This window comes from Panulirus ornatus, chromosome 68 (assembly GCF_036320965.1).
Source record: "Panulirus ornatus isolate Po-2019 chromosome 68, ASM3632096v1, whole genome shotgun sequence".
Taxonomy (NCBI): Eukaryota; Metazoa; Arthropoda; class Malacostraca; order Decapoda; family Palinuridae; genus Panulirus; species Panulirus ornatus.
Window position 1 is genome coordinate 11,042,827 of NC_092291.1, and position 20,840 is coordinate 11,063,666.

At 46.7% G+C, this 20,840-nt stretch overlaps 1 protein-coding gene across 1 annotated transcript in view; it reads left to right on the forward strand.

The window, feature by feature from the left end:
- The window catches only part of LOC139747281 (trissin receptor-like), a 58,140-nt gene that overhangs the window by 22,056 nt on the left and 15,244 nt on the right, over positions 1-20,840 (forward strand). The window lies entirely within an intron of this gene.

A 20,840-nucleotide genomic window follows, 5' to 3' on the forward strand; every position in this document is an offset into this window, starting at 1 on the left:
TTATCACGAACCTCAACACACAATAGTTAAGACCGCGAGAGACCCGTGTTCCGCGGAGGGAATCCTGCATTGAAAGGCAGTTTCGGAGCTTTGGATCTCTACCTGTGGAGCAGTGGTGTGTGTGTGTGTGTGTGTGTGTGTGTGTGTGTGTGTGTGTGTGTGTGTGTGGTTTACATCCTAGTGTGAAGTACTGAAGCTAAGCACAAAGGATGCACTCCCACCACGAATTCAGATCCAAACTTGTGTCTACATGTAAAATATCTTTTTACCGTCCACAATCACCGCCTGTCTTTTTCCCCCTCCCTCGTTCTCTCGTCTGTTAGTCGAGGCTGCCTCAAATACTTCGAGTAGGGTGGGGGATCATTTTTCAGATGCCCTGAACAGGAATGCTCGTGGGAGATGAGAAAGCACTGTTCATGAGGATCTCCTCCGTTTGACCTGGTTTTGTTCAACTCAACCAGCATACATCTGACAGACGCTTCTTAAAAGTATTCTTATATCTTTGTTTACCTTGAAAAAAAAATGGTTTCTCTGCGCACACATTAATGTTACAGGTCATCGATTTCTTCTACTATAAATACAGTTATTAACTGTTAAAAGATGAATAATTTACTGGTGCCAAAAAAATCTAGAGTATATCTTTAACAATTTTTTGAGATATACAATTAATTTGGGACCTAATACTTTATCGACATTTTTTCTCTTAAATGACTGAAGTATTTGCGATATGTGACACAATCGCTTTCCCTGATGTCTCATGTGGCAAATTAAATTCTGATACAAATCTAACGAACCGTAAATAAAAAGGAAAACTATGTATAAATCTGCAAAAGGCTGTAATCAAAGATGGGTCTTCATGACAGATAAGCTGGTATCCTGGTAACCTCACGAGACCCGTCAACACGACTAGGAACCAAGACCAAGTGAGAAGCGTCATCTTGCGGTAGAGATGTAGACGGTAGGTGCTTCCAACATGGCTTTCCTCCCTCACTATCGCCATCTTCAGTCTCCCATTCTACAGTTCCATTATTTCCCCAGAGCGTCCCTCGCATCCTGGTGGTGTGGCCAGCGAGATGGTGCTGGACGATAATATCAGGCGGACGGTGGAGACACCCGACCCCCTCCACTCACACGTCCGCTCCCTCGCCTGGTAATTGTCAAAGGCCATTTGTATTCAGAAGTTTATTCTCCAGAACAAAAAAAAAAAAAAAAAAGGGTCTGGAGACACGAGTCTGTGATTTCCATGACTCTTCTCTCTTGATTTGTGGCAAGGAAATAAAGTGTCCTTCCCGTGACCTGTTTCAGTGAGTCTTCCACTTTATCTGCCTGACCTGTTCCTGCTGACCTGTTAACACCCCCAGCAAGTATTCCTGATGGCCCACCCTTCGCAGACCCTCCCTGTCGCTGACGTGCTCCTCCCCTGACCCGCCACCAGCTGGGGCGGAGGAGGGAGACGCCTCACCAGAGGAGCCACCGAGATAACTGGAACCATCACATCGACTTAAAAGTCGCGGCAAATAATCCAACTTGGTCGTCCCTGGGCACCAAGCCTCGCTGCTCCTATATGTCAAACTTGTACCGTTTGTAGAAACTTAGGCGTTCAAGATGGAAATTCCAGTGCGCCAGTTACCTAGATTATGCCCTTGTGGCAGGTTCCAATTACGCGAAAGGTAAAAACGTGATGAGATATCACTGTTTCGAACTGGGTAATACTAATGAATGAACAATGACCGAGGGAATAATACTTTGTGGAAAAGACACTAAAGACACTGAAATAAAAGTTGATGAAATGTGAGAGGACAAAGGTAATAAATAGCTTGATGTTACAGAAAACAAAATCACAAATTGTTGTCAGCAAGACGTCAGAGAAAAAGATAGATGTACAATTAACTATCCACAACCTGGGTTGTGGAAGTTACCAAAGGAAAAGTATAAACCAAGTTATCGTGCTGGAAAAAAAACACTACCAGAGTTACAGAAGCAGATAAAAAGCAATTACTGGTAATCAAGGGAATCTCAGGGTAGACTCCACCAAAGCCAGTACGGATAACATGATGAAGCTTCAGTAGGAAGGGACGACAATACGAGGCAAACAGGTTAAGTCGTAATCCAGACCAGCAGACTGTGGGCTTTTTACAGCACGGGATAGAGCAAAGTGGGAAGGATGTGGTATACAGGGGTCGAGACGTGCTGTCACTGAACTGCATGTGTACCGGCCAGGGGTCCTGGTTATATGAGGCCTCTCTTTGTCTGTTCCTGGCGCTACCTCGTTAGCGAGGGAAAAAATAATCAAGTAAGGAGGTGTATATATATATATATATATATATATATATATATATATATATATATATATATATATATATATATATATATATATATATATATCACTCACTCACTATTATCAACTGCAGCTGCCAAACCATGCATCTCTCTCCTCCACACAACAGCATCCTCCATATTAAGGCACATCATCTCTAGTGTCAGTCTGGCTTCACTGTCTCTCTGTCCGTCCCACACCCAGCTGTCTGCCCCACACCCAGCTGTCCACCCCACACCCAGCTGTCCGCCCCACACCCGGCTGTCCACCCCACACCCAGCCGTCCACCGTGACCTGCGTCGGTCACAGCCGTCTGTCTTGGCCGTACGCCCGTCCGTCCCACATTCGGGTGATGCTAATCATGCAGACTGCGCCTCTGCCTAGCTCTCCCGCCTCGTGTTACGTCGTCCACCCTCCCGCTGCTGGAGACCCTGACTGACTATATCCGTCACCCTCAACAGGGAGTTATCATCATCCGTCCGTCTTTTGTGTCCGCCCAACTCGCTCCACCTCGTTAAACCTCCCCATTAGGGAGAGATCTGCCCAATATCGGTATATAATGGCTAGAGTGGCACGGTGATAAAAAAAAACAAAAGAAAACATGGGAACAGTTAGAGAGTGGGCGTTGCGGTCACGGTATGAACAGTCGGCGGCGCAAGTGGTGCGTCCAGGGCGTCGTTCACGATAAGGAGATAAGATGATAACAGGTCGGCTTCGCCGGGACACATGCCTCAACCTTACCTAACGTACGATATTGGAGATGAATGTGTTTTGGGTTGTGGGATGTGGGATGCTCGGGAGGTGGAGGTAGTAGTAGGGACCAGAGAGAGAGAGAGAGAGAGAGAGAGAGAGAGAGAGAGAGAGAGAGAGAGAGAGAGAGAGAGAGAGAGAGATGGCGACTGAACGGAGTCTGACAGAGGTAAACCCGTCTTGATAATAGGATCTGGCATCGTCTGTTATGATCGCAGTATGACTTATGTTACACAGACACACACACAGACACACACACACACACACACACACACACACACACACACACACACACACACACACACTGGACTGGAATCTTATCTGAATATGTTTGCAGATGATATCTATAAACATGATGCACACACACAAGATCCAATGACTTCACTCACCGTTTAGATGTGATAGAAAAAAGAACAACATAATCTGTTGGCCAGCAGACTGGGCCGCACACGGGCCGCGCTGTTACACACATTAATTAACTTGATGTTCACATTGTTAGCAGGAGAGTGACGCAAACTTAATTAATTACATAAACCTAAAGCACAGAGTTAGTTTCAAGATAACTTTCCAGACGTGTTAACATATTCTCCATAAAATGTTACGAATCACATTAGTACGACAACTTTACCCAGTTATGACTTCTTCATAATTCGTAGCTAATAAACAGTTCGTCAATATGTCAGTGAATAAATATTCCGCCTCGTATCTTTTTTTTTTTTTCTTTGGGTAACGTACGTTTTCCAGGACTGATTGTAGTCCACTACCAATTACGCCATTCCAAGTCTCATGTTTAGCATTTGCTAATGAAAGTCCTTCGCTGATTACCAGATGAAGGTAATTTGCATACAGCCACCTTAAAGGTGACCGTGCTTCCATAAAGAAGCATTTTAGTCTCTCACCCCAACGCAGGTGGGCGGGTCGCTGTGGTGTAACATCACGTTTGACAGAGTCAGCAAAAGTCACCTGGTTCTCCCCCGACGACGCTGACAAAAACGGTCATAACACATCTCAACGGACATAAAAGCCCATCTTCCACTCACTCTACATACCAAGAGAGAAGGACTCGCCTTATGGTAAAGCCTCCTGGGTACAGGGAGCAGAGAAACAGACTCACTATTACACTCTTCCCTCCCAAGAGAGTAATAAACTTGGCGTTGAAAATTACTAGAATATAACCTCTGCCAGACGTGTATATATATATATATATATATATATATATATATATATATATATATATATATATATATATATATATATATATAATATATATATATTTTTTTTTTTTTTTTTTCTTTTGCCGCTGTCTCCCGCGTTTGCGAGGTAGCGCAAGGAAACAGACGAAAGAAATGGCCCAACCCACCCCCATATATATATATATATATATATATATATATATATATATATATATATATATATATATATATATATATATATATACACACACACACGCTTGTTTGACGTTTTCTGCATTAGCGAGGTGGCGCCAGGAACTGAAGAAGAAATGGCCTCATCCACACACATCCACTCTCTAGCTGCCATGCAATGGACAGAAACCATACCCTACCTTGTGTGTGTGTGGGAGAGAGAGAGAGAGAGAGAGAGAGAGAGAGAGAGAGAGAGAGAGAGAGAGAGAGAGAGAGACAGAGATAACCAACTTTAGATTGTAAATGGTTCACATTCCGGCCATGATGACTCTCGCCTGGCCAGATACTTCGCAGCTCTCGCTGCTGGATCCCCGCCATTATAACAACATTTGTGCAGCGGAAGGTAAGGTATCGGGGATCGGTAAGTGAGAGTGAGGCTGCCCTGGGTGAGAGGGAACAACACACTCTCACCTGATGAAAGGAGGAAGTGTTATCGGAGACCAAGTGGCGCTAGAGAGGAAGTGGAAACCAGAGAGGAAGTGGGAAGTGGCACCACTGAACAAGTGGCACATGAAAATAAATAATACAGAGAAGAATGGGATTTCCACGCTAGTAAGGGAGTGCCACACTAAACATGGAGTGCAACTGAGTGCCAAAACAAAGAGGGAATGCCAGATTAAGGGAGAGAGAGAGAGAGAGAGAGAGAGAGAGAGAGAGAGAGAGAGAGAGAGAGAGAGAGAGAGAGAGAGAGAGAGAGAGAGAGTGCCAGGCGAGAGAATGTGAGGCCATCACTAGAGGTCACGGCCGTATGGATGGGGCGGGTATCAGGAATACTGGAGGAGGAGGACACACACTGGTGATCACGGTCGTGGTGTGGTCCTGGGGACGGTGGGGTGACGTTCATGTCGACCACACCAGATCGTGAACGCTCTCAAATGTCTTTTACAAGTCATGGAAATCAGTTTCTATTGGTCGCCTGGGATGTAGCTCATGTTCAGGAAGAAAAGGCCCGTGATTGGCCAATGAGGACGTCTGACATCATGAGGGCTTTTGCTTACGAGAACTGATATATATATATATATATATATATATATATATATATATATATATATATATATATATATATATATATATATATATATATATATATATATAAAACGTTTGGCATAACATACAGCGAACTGTATGGATCATAACTTTCACGTAATTAATATGTCCAGCAACCCACAGTGACTGTGTAATATTTACCAGAACAAAACATGCTGACACGTGAGCTCACACCAGAGAGTAATTGTTAGTCTATGTTGCACTGGCCCGCGGGTGAACTGTGAACCGGGCCAGGGTATCGGCTGTCACACAGTGTGACAGAGCAGGGTGAGTAAGGGAGGGTGAGTGAGTGAGGGAGGACCAGTGTGGGGCCTGGAGTATTGCTGGTACATTGTAGTGTTGAGGTTTTTGGGACGGGTCGCATCGGACGACCCTCTTTGTCGTGCCGCTGGACACTCCCTGTCACACACCCAACCAGCTCCCTCTCCTGCTCCACACTGATCCTAACCGGACTCTACAACTACATCTACTGTCCCTGGCCGGGAGGGAGAGGCTGGGTGGCCTTTTCTGTGACCCGTGACCTAAGCCCCAGGCACTACCACTCACCCCTCACACAAACCCCTTCACCCTCTTCCCTCCCTCCTCGCCACTCATGACTTCACACACCCGACAACAATTTTCGTCCTTCCACTTTTCTCCATCTTTTACTGGCGTTATTTTCGCTCCAGAATTCCCCGTGTTCCGAGTTCGTCCATAAATCTTCCCGCTCGTCAAAAAAAAAAAAAAAAAAATCTCCGTCTTGTTAAGTCTTCTTCCACGTTGCCATCCCCGGGCAGCCCAGCGAGTGTACACCTTACTTCACACGCCAACTGATTAATTCCTTTACAACTTTTTTTTTTTTCCCCGTCTGTAACTTTTCTACACTGGTTCACTGGGGGAGCCAGGCAGGTTTCTCCCCTGCGCTCCGCTATGTTCCCGGATGTTAACGAGATTGTTCACGCTGCTCCACCTGACGAGGAAGGGTAAGACTTTACGTAAACGTTTTACATTCACCTGTGACGGGCTCTTGATGTCGTCTACAACCATACTCGCTGAACAACACACACACACACACACACACACACACACACACGGGTACGAAACACTTGTAGTGTTGCTATCAAGGTGTGTTGCCTTCTCTTAAACCACCCCTAAAACTATGGGCGTGGCACCCCCAGCCTGAGCAGTCTACTGCCAACAAGACAAGCCTTGCTCTCCCTGATGGACGAGTGGTCCGCCACGCTCCGTCACTCATGATGTTCCACGCTCCTGTTGGGCTGGTTCGAACCCCAACCCCCAACATCCCCGTCCAGCGATACACTGCCTCCTGTATTATAAATCCCTTACACTGTGTGTGTGTGCGTGAGAGAGAGAGAGAGAGAGAGAGAGAGAGAGAGAGAGAGAGAGAGAGAGAGAGAGAGAGAGAGAGAGAGAGAGAGAGAGACGCGAGTGTCAGGAGAAGGGTCAGCATCTCCCCGGGGGACCATCAGGACGCGTGTTGTGCGAGATGTTGCTTTTCTGACATCCTGTTGACTGAGTGTGAGTGGAGGCTGCTGCTGCTGCTGCTGGGGGTAGTGGTGGTGGCGTAGCAGGGAGGGATCATACAGGGTTGGGAGGGAGAGGGAAGGGCGTCAGCACCAAGAGGGAAGGGAGAGATGGACAGACCAAAGAAAGAGGGGGAGTGGAGATGTCCAGGGAACCCTAATGGGTCAAGGGGGAGGCACGGGTGAGGCAGGTACCCAGTGGCTGCACCTCCCAGTGTACCGTACCGGTCGACCTCACATGGTCCTTACTGGCCTGCCACACACACAGACACAGAGACACACACAAACACACACACACACAGACAAAGACACACACACACACACACACACACACACACACACACACACACACACACCTCCCTTATGGGGAAAAATATACCATCCGGAAGTGAAGGCGAGTGTAACACTGTGCGAGGCTCAGAGATGACTCCTGATATTATGAACTTGGTGTCGCCTTTCCCGTCGTTATGAGGGATGTCGACCTCACATGACCTTCCCTCACTTGTCAACACACAAATCACACGTGGTAAACTTGACATGAGGATTTCTATAATGAAACATTTACACAATGAAACGAGTAATAATGATAACAATAATGATAATAACAACGGCAACAACAACATCAATATGTATATACATGTGTATGTGAGTGGGTTGGGCTATTCTTTCGTCTGTTTCCTTGCGCTGCCTCGCTAACGCGGGAAACAGCGACTAAGTATAATAAAATGTATAAGATAATAATAGTAATAATAATAATAATAATAATAATAATAATAATAATAATGATAATAATAATGATAATAATAATAATAATAATAATAATAGTAATAATAATAATAATAATAATAATAATAATAATAATAATAATAATAATAATAATAATAATAATAATAACAATAATAATAATAGAAATAATCCTATCATCAACCAAATCATTATGAATGAATCATCAAGACAAGATAACATCATAAAGATCTTGTCAACAACTGCTGTAGAACACACACATGATCTCCCCGTGACGAGAATCCTGACTCAACACCAACCACCTGACTCACCTGTTGATCCAGATGACTCGAGTCACCATACCCCGAGGTCCATCACTACTCCAGCCAGACTCATCACTACTCCAGACATCACTACTCCACACTCATCACTACTCCAGACATCACTACTCCAGACATCACTACTCCAGACATCACTACTCCACACTCATCACTACTCCAGACATCACTACTCCAGACATCACTACTCCAGACATCACTACTCCAGACATCACTACTCCAGACATCACTACTCCACACTCATCACTACTCCAGACATCAATACTCCAGACATCACTACTCCAGACATCACTACTCCACACTCATCACTACTCCAGACATCACTACTCCAGACATCACTACTCCAGACATCACTACTCCACACTCATCACTACTCCAGACATCACTACTCCAGACATCACTACTCCAGACATCAATACTCCAGACTCATCACTACTCCAGACATCACTACTCCACACTCATCACTACTCCAGACATCACTACTCCAGACATCACTACTCCAGACATCACTACTCCACACTCATCACTACTCCAGACATCACTACTCCAGACATCACTACTCCAGACATCACTACTCCACACTCATCACTACTCCAGACATCACTACTCCACACTCATCACTACTCCAGACATCACTACTCCAGACATCACTACTCCAGACATCACTACTCCAGACTCAGGGTCATGCCTCGGGACAACTAAGCTGGTGGTTGACGTCGCTTCTCAGAAAAAACTTATTACCTCTCTCTCTCTCTCTCTCTCTCTCTCTCTCTCTCTCTCTCTCTCTCTCTCTCTCTCTCTCTCTCTCTCTCTCTCTCTCTAGCTCTCGGAAATAAAAACACGTCCGTAGTTCACGTCTGACAGTCTGGTTCCGACGAGCAAAATAAAGGTATTTTTCTTTTAATACGAGAAGACCGAGCTGCCAATAACAACCACAAGGACACACACACACACACACACACACACACACATATATATATATATATATATATATATATATATATATATATATATATATATATATATATATATATGTGTGTGTGTGTGTGTGTGTGTGTGTGTGTGTTTCACCGTTTCCCGCTTTAACGAGGTAGCGTCAGGAACAAACGAAGAAACAGTTCTCATTTGCAGCCGCTTACAGCCACTCTCCAGTTGTCATGTGTCATTCAACCTAAACCAGAGCCACCTAACCACAACTATGCATATATATATATATATATATATATATATATATATATATATATATATATATATATATATATATATATATATATATATCACCCAAGGACCTTTTTTTTTTTTTAAGAAAGCAACTACTGAAACTCACTAGTTTATATTCATAGTCAGTTTTCAGGGATTTGAAATTTGTTGACCAGATCAACACTGTTAAGGCTGAATGGATCCGAGATCGTGCCGACAAGAGTTGACAGCAGTTTTTCCCCGACATTTCAACTCTGTATGTTACCGACCCTGTTGAATATGCAGTCGGTCGGATCAGATTATTCGGGGTGTGTATGTAAAGTACCCTACAAAAGTTGCATATTTGTTGGCTTCTGAATAAGGATGTGTTTGATGAGGCCCATCTCTCCCCGTTCATGTCAGCTTCACGTTGTGTGTCGAACTTCTCTGTTAGCTCTGTCTGTTTTGTACTTCGAGAGGGTTCGCTGCAGTGTGGAGTTGAGAAGTTTCTGAACGAGTGAATCTCCCTCCCCCTCCCCCCTCGTACAGTGAGTGCATGTGGGTAATGCCACACACACACACACACACACACACACACACACACACACGAGGGCCATGCTGTGCCTGATGATTATACAGTCACAGATCGAGATAGCGCACTCACCGTCATTCACGAGTGGCCATTAACAGGGTCATTCATGATCCTGGATGTATACAACTACATTCATTCCATGCATATCATCAACCTCTGCTGTTGCTCTGTTAAAAAAAAATAAAAAAGATTGAAGGCTAGATCCTCAATGACGACTCATATCGTTACAATATATATTTACTTAGGGCCAGTCGACCTTATCGTGAGAGCCAGGCTGTGTGGTAGGGGAGCGCTCAGAATACATCATATATCATAATTTTCGAGGTCCAGGCTTGTGTGTGTGTGGCTGTGTCTGCCTCTCGTCACTATGTCTGTCTCTTGTGACAGGGGATCATCTTTTTTTAGCTCCTGTCTGCTCGGGGTAGAAAGCAAGGATAGTGAAGATGATGTAGTGAAGATAAGGAGGGTTAGGTGAGGTGAAGGTGTGTTGTCTGTTTGGAGGTGACGGTGTAGTGAAGATGACCTTTTGACCAGATACCCGTCCACATATGACCCGTGCAAGGACCGTGGCCCGACTGGAGAAGCTTGTGATATTACATAAGCCGGCCGGGTGCTCCTGCCTCCTTCCAAGACACCAATTATAAAAGGATGTTTATTCATACATCAAGCCTTGGCTGCCACACTTAGGATCGGCGACTTAGGGAATATATTTCCAACACCTTAAGTGGTGTGTGCGGGAGAGGAGGTGGTGGCGCTGAAGGTTAAGGCGATCACATGGGAAAGCTCATTATGAAGCTGGAACAACGAGAGAACTTGCCATCGATCAGGTTCCGCAGCCGAGAATACTACGTCACTACCACTCTCAAGTGGGAGCTAACTTCCCTCATGTGTCGTTACGATCACTATGACGACCTCAGTTATATGACAGGACAAAGTGGAAAGAGATGTTGCTGATAACGTCGCTACAAACGATAAGGTCACAAAGAAATCACAACAACAATATCACAATTACTTGGTTTTTGACTTTCCACTGACCACAGTAACTTGATGATTGAGTTCGTGGTAGAATGTTCCCTCGCAGTTGTTTACCTGCCGGTTGTCAGGTGGGAGGGAGTGATTGCTGGGGAGGAGCCTTCTGCTTTACCATCCTTGTTCCATCTATAGTGGCAGGTGAGAGGAAGCCTTCTTCCTCGCTCGCCTGTTTCCATCTATATGAATTCAGGATTTGTTTACGACAGTATCATTTTTCTAGAGCGGTTCACTTCGTCATATACACCGTCAGGTCTTGTGTCGCCTGGCTTTCCCCATACACCGCCATGTCACCAGACACCGTTTCCCTCCCTCGAGCCGGACCTCGTGAAGTTATGGAACACTTGTGGAGGATGAGACGAAAGTTGTATTGCAGGCGAACACAAGGACGAGTTGGGCGGGAGGGAAAAGTTAGGCCGTGTGAGATCATGCTAAGAAACCCAACCTGGATCAGAACGTGATCCGCCACACTGGAAACACTGCCACTCTCAGGCCACACTAGTTCCCTTGCTTCAGAAATAACTCCAGCATTACCTAATTCCTCGGTGAGTTAAAGGTTTAAGGGAAGACAGACTGTCGCACTCAGGAAAAGCAAAAGGCGAGTAATTCCACACTGCGGTGCGGAGGGAAAGAAGGAAGACATCGAGAGTCGGCCAACCCTCGAGCTATCAACACGTACACAATACCCGTGGGACGTGCTGGCCGTACACAATACCCGTGGGACGTGCTGGCCGTACACAATACCCGTGGGACGTGCTGGCCGTACACAATACCCGTGGGACGTGCTGGCCGTACACAGTACCCGTGGGACGTGCTGGCCGTACACAATGCCCGTGGGACGTGCTGGCTGTACACAATGCCCGTGGGACGTGCTGGCCGTACACAATGCCCGTGGGACGTGCTGGCCGTACACAATACCCGTGGGACGTGCTGGCCGTACACAATGCCCGTGGGACGTGTTGGCCGTAACATTTACGAGGACTGGTGGGGTATTGATCACCGTAAAAAGTGCAGCAGGGCACAAGCTACATCCCCTACAACACCAGCCAGTGTGGTATTCCTGAGGGTGGATCTTGAGCTGGAGTGTTCAACAACCGTGAGCGAGCGACGTGTCGTTGGGGAAGACGACCGCATGAATCATCCGGTCGTCTGGGTGACCCGCTGGCTCGTGAAACACCTGACCTATCGTCTCCCCGACTCCCCGGGGGGGGGAGACTCACCTTACCCCTGCTCATCACCTGTGGGACAGCAAAGCCAAATACCGTAGTTCCAAAATACCAATAGGATTTCACCGCCCTTTATGTCAACTCGGCGTGATATACGCCTCACATTAGGATCTCCAGCTGGACCCGAGCCGCACGTACAATACGGTCTGCGTCCAGCGGGTCGATCAATCACAGGCCAGATCTCCGGCACACTTGTTTTCACCGCTAATGAAAGGTCGGTAGTAGAGCTTCAGCCGGGCTGGGGGCGGTCAGCAAATATCCTAGAATATACTGTAACACTTTGAGAGCGACGGCCTTTGACCCGGAACTTAAAGGTCGGGTCAGAGGTAAGACCAGGACACCTTAATGAAGAAAGGGTCTTCATGCGAAAAGGGACGCATATGCACGCTCAGAGGTCGAACTCCCGTCGCCTGGTGACTCACACAGCTGGTGCACCTGGCCTTCAGCACCACCTGGTGACACACACACACACACACACAGCCGGTACACCTGGCCCTCAACACCACCTGGTGACTCACACAGCTGGCACTGTTGGCTACTGATAAAAAGATGGCACGCTTGGTTACGCATACCTGGTTATGAACACAGCAGACTCGCTTGTTCACTGTGACACCTGGTATGACTAGTTACTGAGCAACCTGGTCACTAGGGAGACGTGTTCAGTAAGACAGCTGATGCCCCAGGTCCATGAGGGCGTTGCTGTGACTCGTCAGTAATACAGCTGGTATGCCTGGCTCCATATAAACAATAGGCGGGTGTGATGCAATGTGAAACGACTGGATCGAGACTAATTAAATCACTAATTGACTCGGGAGATGTGACCTGGCAGGATTCGGGAGATGTGACCTGGCAGGATTCGGGAGATGTAACCTGGCAGGACTCTGGAGATGTGACCTGGCAGGACTCGGGAGATGTGACCTGGCAAGACTCGGGAGATGTGGCCTGGCAGGACTCTGGAGATGTGACCTGGCAGGATTCGGGAGATGTGACCTGGCAGGATTCGGGAGATGTGACCTGGCAGGACTCTGGAGATGTGACCTGGCAGGACTCGGGAGATGTGACCTGGCAAGACTCGGGAGATGTGACCTAGCAGGACTCTGGAGAGGAGGAAACTGACGCTGGAGGAGTTGGGAGGGAGAGAGTTGGCGGCATGCTGTTGTATGACAGCCCACCATCGTGAAGATCCACGTATTAGCCCACCATCGTGAAGACCCACGTATTAGCCCATCATCGTGAAGACCCACGTGCTAGCCCACCATCGTGAAGATCCACGTATCAACCCACCATCGTGAAGACGCACGTACTAGCCCACCATCATGAAGACCCACGTATTAGCCCACCTATCGTGAAGACCCACGCATTAACCCACCATCGTGAAGACCCACGTATTAGCACAAAATACATTGTATTTAGGGAAGGTACCTCGATGCTCATGTCTGTAGTAATTCCAGTAATTACGTTTCACAACAGAGATACACTTGTTTGACTTGCTGAACGGCTAACACACACACAGATGTCTTCGGCAAACATTCCCCTGGATGCAGCTAAACCTGGGTGTTGCAGAGATCCTGCAGTATATATATATATATATATATATATATATATATATATATATATATATATATATATATATATATATATATACATATATATATATATATATACGTACCTCCTACGTGCACAGAGAAAAGCATACTATTGCATTTAACGGGTGAAACAGATCCTGATATTCTAAACAAGACGGCATGGCCTTGTTGGTATGAAACACGCAACATTCATCAGACGAATCACATGATTACATTTTCATACAGTGTTGCCAAACATGGCCACGATACAGAGGGGCAACTGGTCGCGGCAAGTGGTCTTGATAATACAAAACATGTATACATAACACTGCGAACCTACTGATCTTGTGTATATCAAAAGTATGCATCATACTTTTATACTTAACGTGGTCGACAGGTGGTCGGGATGGGCCGCGTCTATCAACATCATATGTATCAAAAGTATGCCACATACTATGTTTACATCTTGTATATACAAGATTAAGCACAACATATACAGAGCATACCAAACTTCCCTCTATCACCACCAAAGCTCAGGGCGAAGTAAACCTGACAGAGGAACGTAAGGTATTGACCAACACAGTATGTTTACATATAACAATAACAGGAGCGATCCCACAGATGCTCATTTGACTGACGTGATTAATACTCGTCATTTCATTTACCACTGTTACACGTCAGAGCCACTCACCTGTGCGTATGCCAAGCGGGGGGGATCCCATACTTAAGTGTAAGACTTGCCACTTACAGTGAGTTACTTTACGGCCTTAAGTCACTTTATCCAGGCGTAATGACCCTTCAATCTCGACATGAGGCAGACCGTGATAACGCATGTACGTGCCTGCCTGAGCCCTGAGCTATGTCACAGTACGGGTGCTGAGCGCGTTCATCGTGAACCAGATGCCTCGTCATGATCACTCTCTCAAAACTACTTGGTGATCAACGTCCGTTTTTGATACTAAAGGAAGAAGAACGGAAAAGGTGATGGATCACGTAAAGAAATCGGGGAGCAGGTGTCCACCTGTCTGTGTTTGACGTGTGAGACTGCGCACAGGAAGCAGAGGTCAAGTGTCTTAATGACGTTTTTACACCAACACCGGCAGCAGCAGCACTATCACCATCACCATCACCGCAACACCACACCAACGCCGCATCCACCGTCAGCCCAGACCAGCTCACCGTGGGCCGCGTCTTGCAATACCAAAACAGCAGTGATCTAATAAGGACCACCTCCACTTGAACAACAGAGCCAGACTTCTCCTCTTCCCTCCCTCCCTCCCTACTCCCCAGTGAACGGCCCGAGTTAATCAAGGAGTCACATGAGCCAGTAGTAAAGATGGTACGTGGTCCGTCCGCCTCGGCCCAAGCCTGTATATTACACTGTCTGTCAGTGTGCCGTGTGGTGCAGCCAGCCTGGGTGTGGCGGCACGCTGAGTTACTGCTGTCGTCTGTCTTGACCCACACACACACACACACACACACACACACACACACACACACACGCGGAAATATGCATATCTTAACATACTTTACAGATTACATGAAAAATGCATATACATGCAGGCGAACTTGTACCTTGTATATTTGTATGTACCATATCCTTATTCCTAAGTTACACACACACACACACACACAAAAAAAAAAAAACAACTTAAGCTAACCATTGATCGACCAGACCCGAGAGGAGGATGAATACCTGGGTTGGGTGTGGGCCGACTACCGCGCCCAGGATTCGAGCCCAGTAACGCTAACCACTCCACAACGAAGCCCCTAACACATTATATACATTCCATCACTAAAAAAAAAAGGTGGAATGTGTAAAACATCCATGTGGTTGTGAATATCACAACCATGACCGCAGACTCTCACATACACACAGTGAAGAATAACCTTTCTGAGGACTTCTTCTTTGTGGCCTGTGTCAGTCCGCGGTGAGATCACGCATAACCCAAGGTCGTCCTCCCTCCGCCTCCCGCAGACTCAACACGTAGGCACGTCTCCCGTCAGCGGCAATGGACTTCCTCGTTTCTCTTCCCTTTTCGCATTTTATATATCATACGATATCGTGAATACCTGCATCCTCATGACTCTAGCTGGTGGGTGGGTGAGCTTACTGACACCAGCTCATAATACCAGTGGGAGCCGGAAGCATCTGCTGACATCATGACGAGATATAACACATTACTGAGAAAGTACAATGCTCCCGCCCGTGTACACACCTGACCCGCCCACTCCCATGTACATACCCGCCCTTGTCCACTCCCGTTGTATACACCTGACCCGCCTATGACCTCCCCATGTACACACCTGTCCCGCCCTCCGTTGTCTTCACACCTGCACTCTTTCCCGTCCGTGTACACACCAAGCCCAACCCTTCCTGTGTACACATGTGCCCTATACCCTACCGAGTACACACCTGCCCTATTCTCTCCCGTATACAAACCTGCCCCACCTCCGGCTTGTCAATCAGCACTTTAATGTTCAATTCAAACCAAAAAATACCTCTCTTGCTCGCTCTTATCTTCCTCCCACTCTCTCTCTCTCTCTCTCTCTCTCTCTCTCTCTCTCTCTCTCTCTCTCTCTCTCTCTCTCTCCGTGGCAACGGCGAGTGCAGTAAGTGATGTAGCTGAGCCCGGCAACCACCCACCAACACCTGGCGTGGACAGGGGCGGGCAGGCATGGCAGGGTCCAAGAGCCGCCTCCCACCTGCACCAGGCGCGCCGGGCGTCAGACACACCCACCGTTGACCCGGGACTTGCCCGCGATGCATGAAGACACTGAGACTACCGCGAGGAGGCAAGGCTGAGGGACACAGAGAAGCAGGCAGGTCGGCAAGTCCAAAAAGCAAAAAAAACTGAGGATGTCGACGACAGTAATGCAAAAGAAGAGAGGAAAAAAGATAAATACGAGGATCCGTCATAGACATAAGTATAGAGAAAATCAGTGACGTGTGTGTGAGTGTGTGTGTGTGTGTGTGTGTGTGTGTGTGTGTGTGTGTGTGTGTGTGTGTGCAAGATGAAACTGGCGAGGTCATTACTGATGCAGACGAGACCCATGTAAGACGAGTGGAATGTACCGAGGAAGTTACTAAAACACATCCAGGACGTCTTGCGCAAAGGAAGAAGCTGGTGTGAATCATCAACATGTACACAACCACGTGAATCATATGAGACGATGGAAAGTAAGTGACGTTGATGATCTAGCCAATAAATGATTTAAAACCACGAATAACGTCAGACTCCAATTGTCTGATAAACTAAGCCATTTACGGCCGGAGGAGCAAGTCTCCCCAGCGGACTGGGGAAAACCAGCTATCTACCCCCCATATCACCCATCAACACCGTCGTTTTCCATCACTGTTGGTGATGGGGATTTAATCACCAGTGACGGAGGCGACCAGGGCGGTGGTGAGGAAGACCATCTGACACCCACACCTTCACCTTCCTCCCCAGGACACACACACACACACACACACACACACACACACACACACACACACACACCCTGCACTGTCCACTGAGGACATTCCCTCTCCCTCCTCCTCCTCCTCCCGTCCCTGCCTGACCTCCCACCGACCCTGCAGTTCCAATGGGTTATCTCCGCCCTGCTTCAGTAACTTATACCTAGTGGTGCTGGCGGATGTCCCCGGACGGTCCAGCTTCCTGCTGCTGCTGCTGCTGCTAGCCACACTCTCCTCTCTAAGTCCCGGGACGAAATCCAATCATATTAGTTTTCCGCTGAGTGGCTCTCGGGACGGCCACTTCAGCTGATCTGACCTGTGGCTGCACTCTGTGAACCCAGGGGCCAGGCGGGTGCTGGTGTGTGTGGTAAGTGTAAGACAGGACACGTGTGTGTGTGTGTGTGTGTGTGTGTGTGTGTGTGTGTGTGTGAGGGTACGGTGTGTGTGGATGCCCTGCTCAAGCACACGCACGCACGGGCAGTCGGTCGGCCCACAACCTGTTCCTCCTCCCCTCGGGAACGGTCGATAAGTGGGTGCCTAACGTAGGAGAGAGAGAGAGAGAGAGAGAGAGAGAGAGAGAGAGAGAGAGAGAGAGAGAGAGAGAGAGAGAGAGAGAGAGAGAGAGAGAGAGAGAGAGAGAGAGAGAGAGAGAGAGAGCTATTCCGGAATGGCCTTAACTAGGCATACACACGCCCGTGCCGTTTCGGCTAGCACAAAATGATCTAGTGTATATTATTTGATATCATACGTAGAGCTTTAGTTTAATCAGCGCTTTTTAGCGGGGAAAAACACATAAAAATAATTAAAACTTTTTCACAGAATCATACATTTACTGCTGCCTTTGCAAAACGCCAGAGAAATTTCATCAGAACTATTGTTTACAATTTCCCCAGCACCTTGACTTCTACCGTGATCAAATAATTTATGTTTAGTTCTCAAACTCCGTCGTAGTTGTGGCATTCCGTGAGTCCACGCTCCACGGTTGAGGTTGCAGGTGACACATCCCGTGGGGTAGGTCTCCCCCTGGGATAATAAAGTTACCAATGGGTCAGGCTTTTATCATGATCGATCCTCAGTCCTGATAGAGAATTGAGTCATAATTGGCGGTTTCCTGTTGCATGAGGAGGAGGAGGAGGAGGGGGCCAGCCAGCCGGCCTGCCGGCCATACGTCCAAACAGTGTTTTTGAGTTTTCGTAATTTGCTAATTCTTTTCTCGGGGGCTTCCCAAGTCCCACCTGGCTTACTACCATTTACATCTGACGTGATCATTCATTCCGCCCGCTAAATCGTTGTTACACACATGGATGTGGTATGCATAATGCCAGATATCACAGCTTTAGCCACAGCATCTGGTACTGCATTTACCGCCGATATCAACATATCCGGGACACCAGCAGCGTTCTGCACATACGCACTCTGAGCGGATTATAACCATCCAATCTGGATACTTTTGAAAAAAACAGGATGAACTAACAGCAGCAGCGCGATGCAGTTCAGTGAACACTCTGGGAATCGCAATAGCCTGATATTTTTTGAGGGGGTGATTGTTTAATTAACTTGAGTGGGGCCTGAATACCACATACTTCAGCTATAACATGAATGATAATGATAATAATAATAATAATAATAATAATAATAATAATAATAATAATAATAATAACAGTAATAATAATTGCAATATCAAGACTAATGATGATAACAATAAGGATAATAATAACAATAATAATAATAATAATTGCAATATCAAGACTCATGATAATCATAATAATGATAATGATAATAATAATAATAATTGTAATATCAATAATACTAAGTAATATTAGTTATTATTTATTCACTGAGCTCCCGGCAAGGATGAATACTTTCTAGAAACAATATTGCTCATAATACTTTCTGGTTCCGTTCATATAAAAATTAAGTCGTAGTCTCCCGATGTAGTTTAATCATATTCTAACAACAATCACTTTGTTCCCGGTGATGCCATTGTCAAAGTGGATGTGTTGCGAACATTGCGACACAAACAGTGTAAAGGTTTGAGCGGTGATCTGACACCAAAACATAAACAAACTCCATTGTTGTCCCATTTGTGAATGTGATGATACATTTTCCATGCAACACAGCACAGGAGGTCGGAGTACGTACCAGGTGACCTAATGACCCGACTGATGGATGATGATGACACACGACCCCGGGGGCGATCCAAGTCCACCAGCCGTGGACGACAGGAGTACTGTGAAGTTCAGGGAGAACGTAGGAGGGATGGACTGGTCTATAGTCCTTACGGACCCCAGACTGAACATTTCCCACACTCGTACGTGAACTTCCCTCATCGTCACACGTCAAACAACAGACAACATCAGCTTCAACTTTTTTTCTTTTTTTCTTTTCCCTTCCCACCATTTCAGAAGATCTGATCCTTCGAATTGAACCGAAGCCCCTCACGGAACTTTATGCTTCTAAGAACGAGGGCCCATGGGGGTAGTAGTCTCTCTCTCTCTCTCTCTCTCTCTCTCTCTCTCTCTCTCTCTCTCTCGGCATCAGGGAGCCGGTTACGGTTAAGGTGAGGGGCGGGGAGAGAGAGAGAGAGAGAGAGAGAGAGAGAGAGAGAGAGAGAGAGAGAGAGAGAGAGAGAGAGAGAGAGAGAGAAAGAGAGAGAGAGAGATGCATGCCGGGAGGCGAAGCGTTAAGTCATGCACAACCATGCAGCTCCTAGGCTATCGGGACCAGCAGGGCGGGACTGGAGCGGACAAGACAGCCAGGAACCCCTGCAACACTCAGGTTCACTTTGCACACGGAGAAGACAACAAGTTTAGCTGGGCCATTCTGCCGTCGGGAGGCTACAATTATCAATGCGTCGGCGAAGGAAAAATGCGGAGTCAAAAGAACCAGTATGATTAGCACACGGCGTAGGCGTCGCAAGGCTATAACGCTGTGGCTCTTGGCTACTCATGGATGGGTCGTTATATTATCTGTTTCCTCCCTTACATTACCAAACCTTGGAACTCTATACTTCCTCACGTCTGTCCTAATATCAACTACCTACATTTTTTTTTCTTCAGGTTTTCTAATTCTTCTGAAACCCCTACAAAATACATCCCATTTTCTCATTCTTTACCTTGTTTGCTCTTTGTCATCTTTTATATAGGCCCGGCCTCCATGATGATTCCAGTCGGTATGAAATAGGATGCTACTCCTCAAATTAACGAATAAAAACAGCCAGAACTGGTGTAGCTGTCCAGTGCAGCTACCACGAAGCTAAGAGTTAACACCATCACCAGTTACGTCGCCGAGACTGGTGCACTACGAGACGAATATGCTCCTTAATAGTCACGTCATGAGCAGCGTCGGTCAGCAGGAGGTGTGTACCCGACCAAACCTACTGATACCCTGATAACGTGTTGACCTTCGCCAGGAGAACCAACAGGCGGAGAACAGACGCATACCGTACCTTGGTGTTTATATACAGGCCACCTTCAGGGATCATGTGCTGTCTATGGCAAGTCTGTGTTGCCAGGGTCAAGTCTGCGACGTACAGCAATGAACAAATGGTGGACTGGGTATGAATACTAAGACGAATCCGAACCTGGATGATTTTTTTTTTTTTTTACGTAGATATTTACCCGAAGCATACTCAACACGGCGATGATGAAGAATCTAGAATATCCAA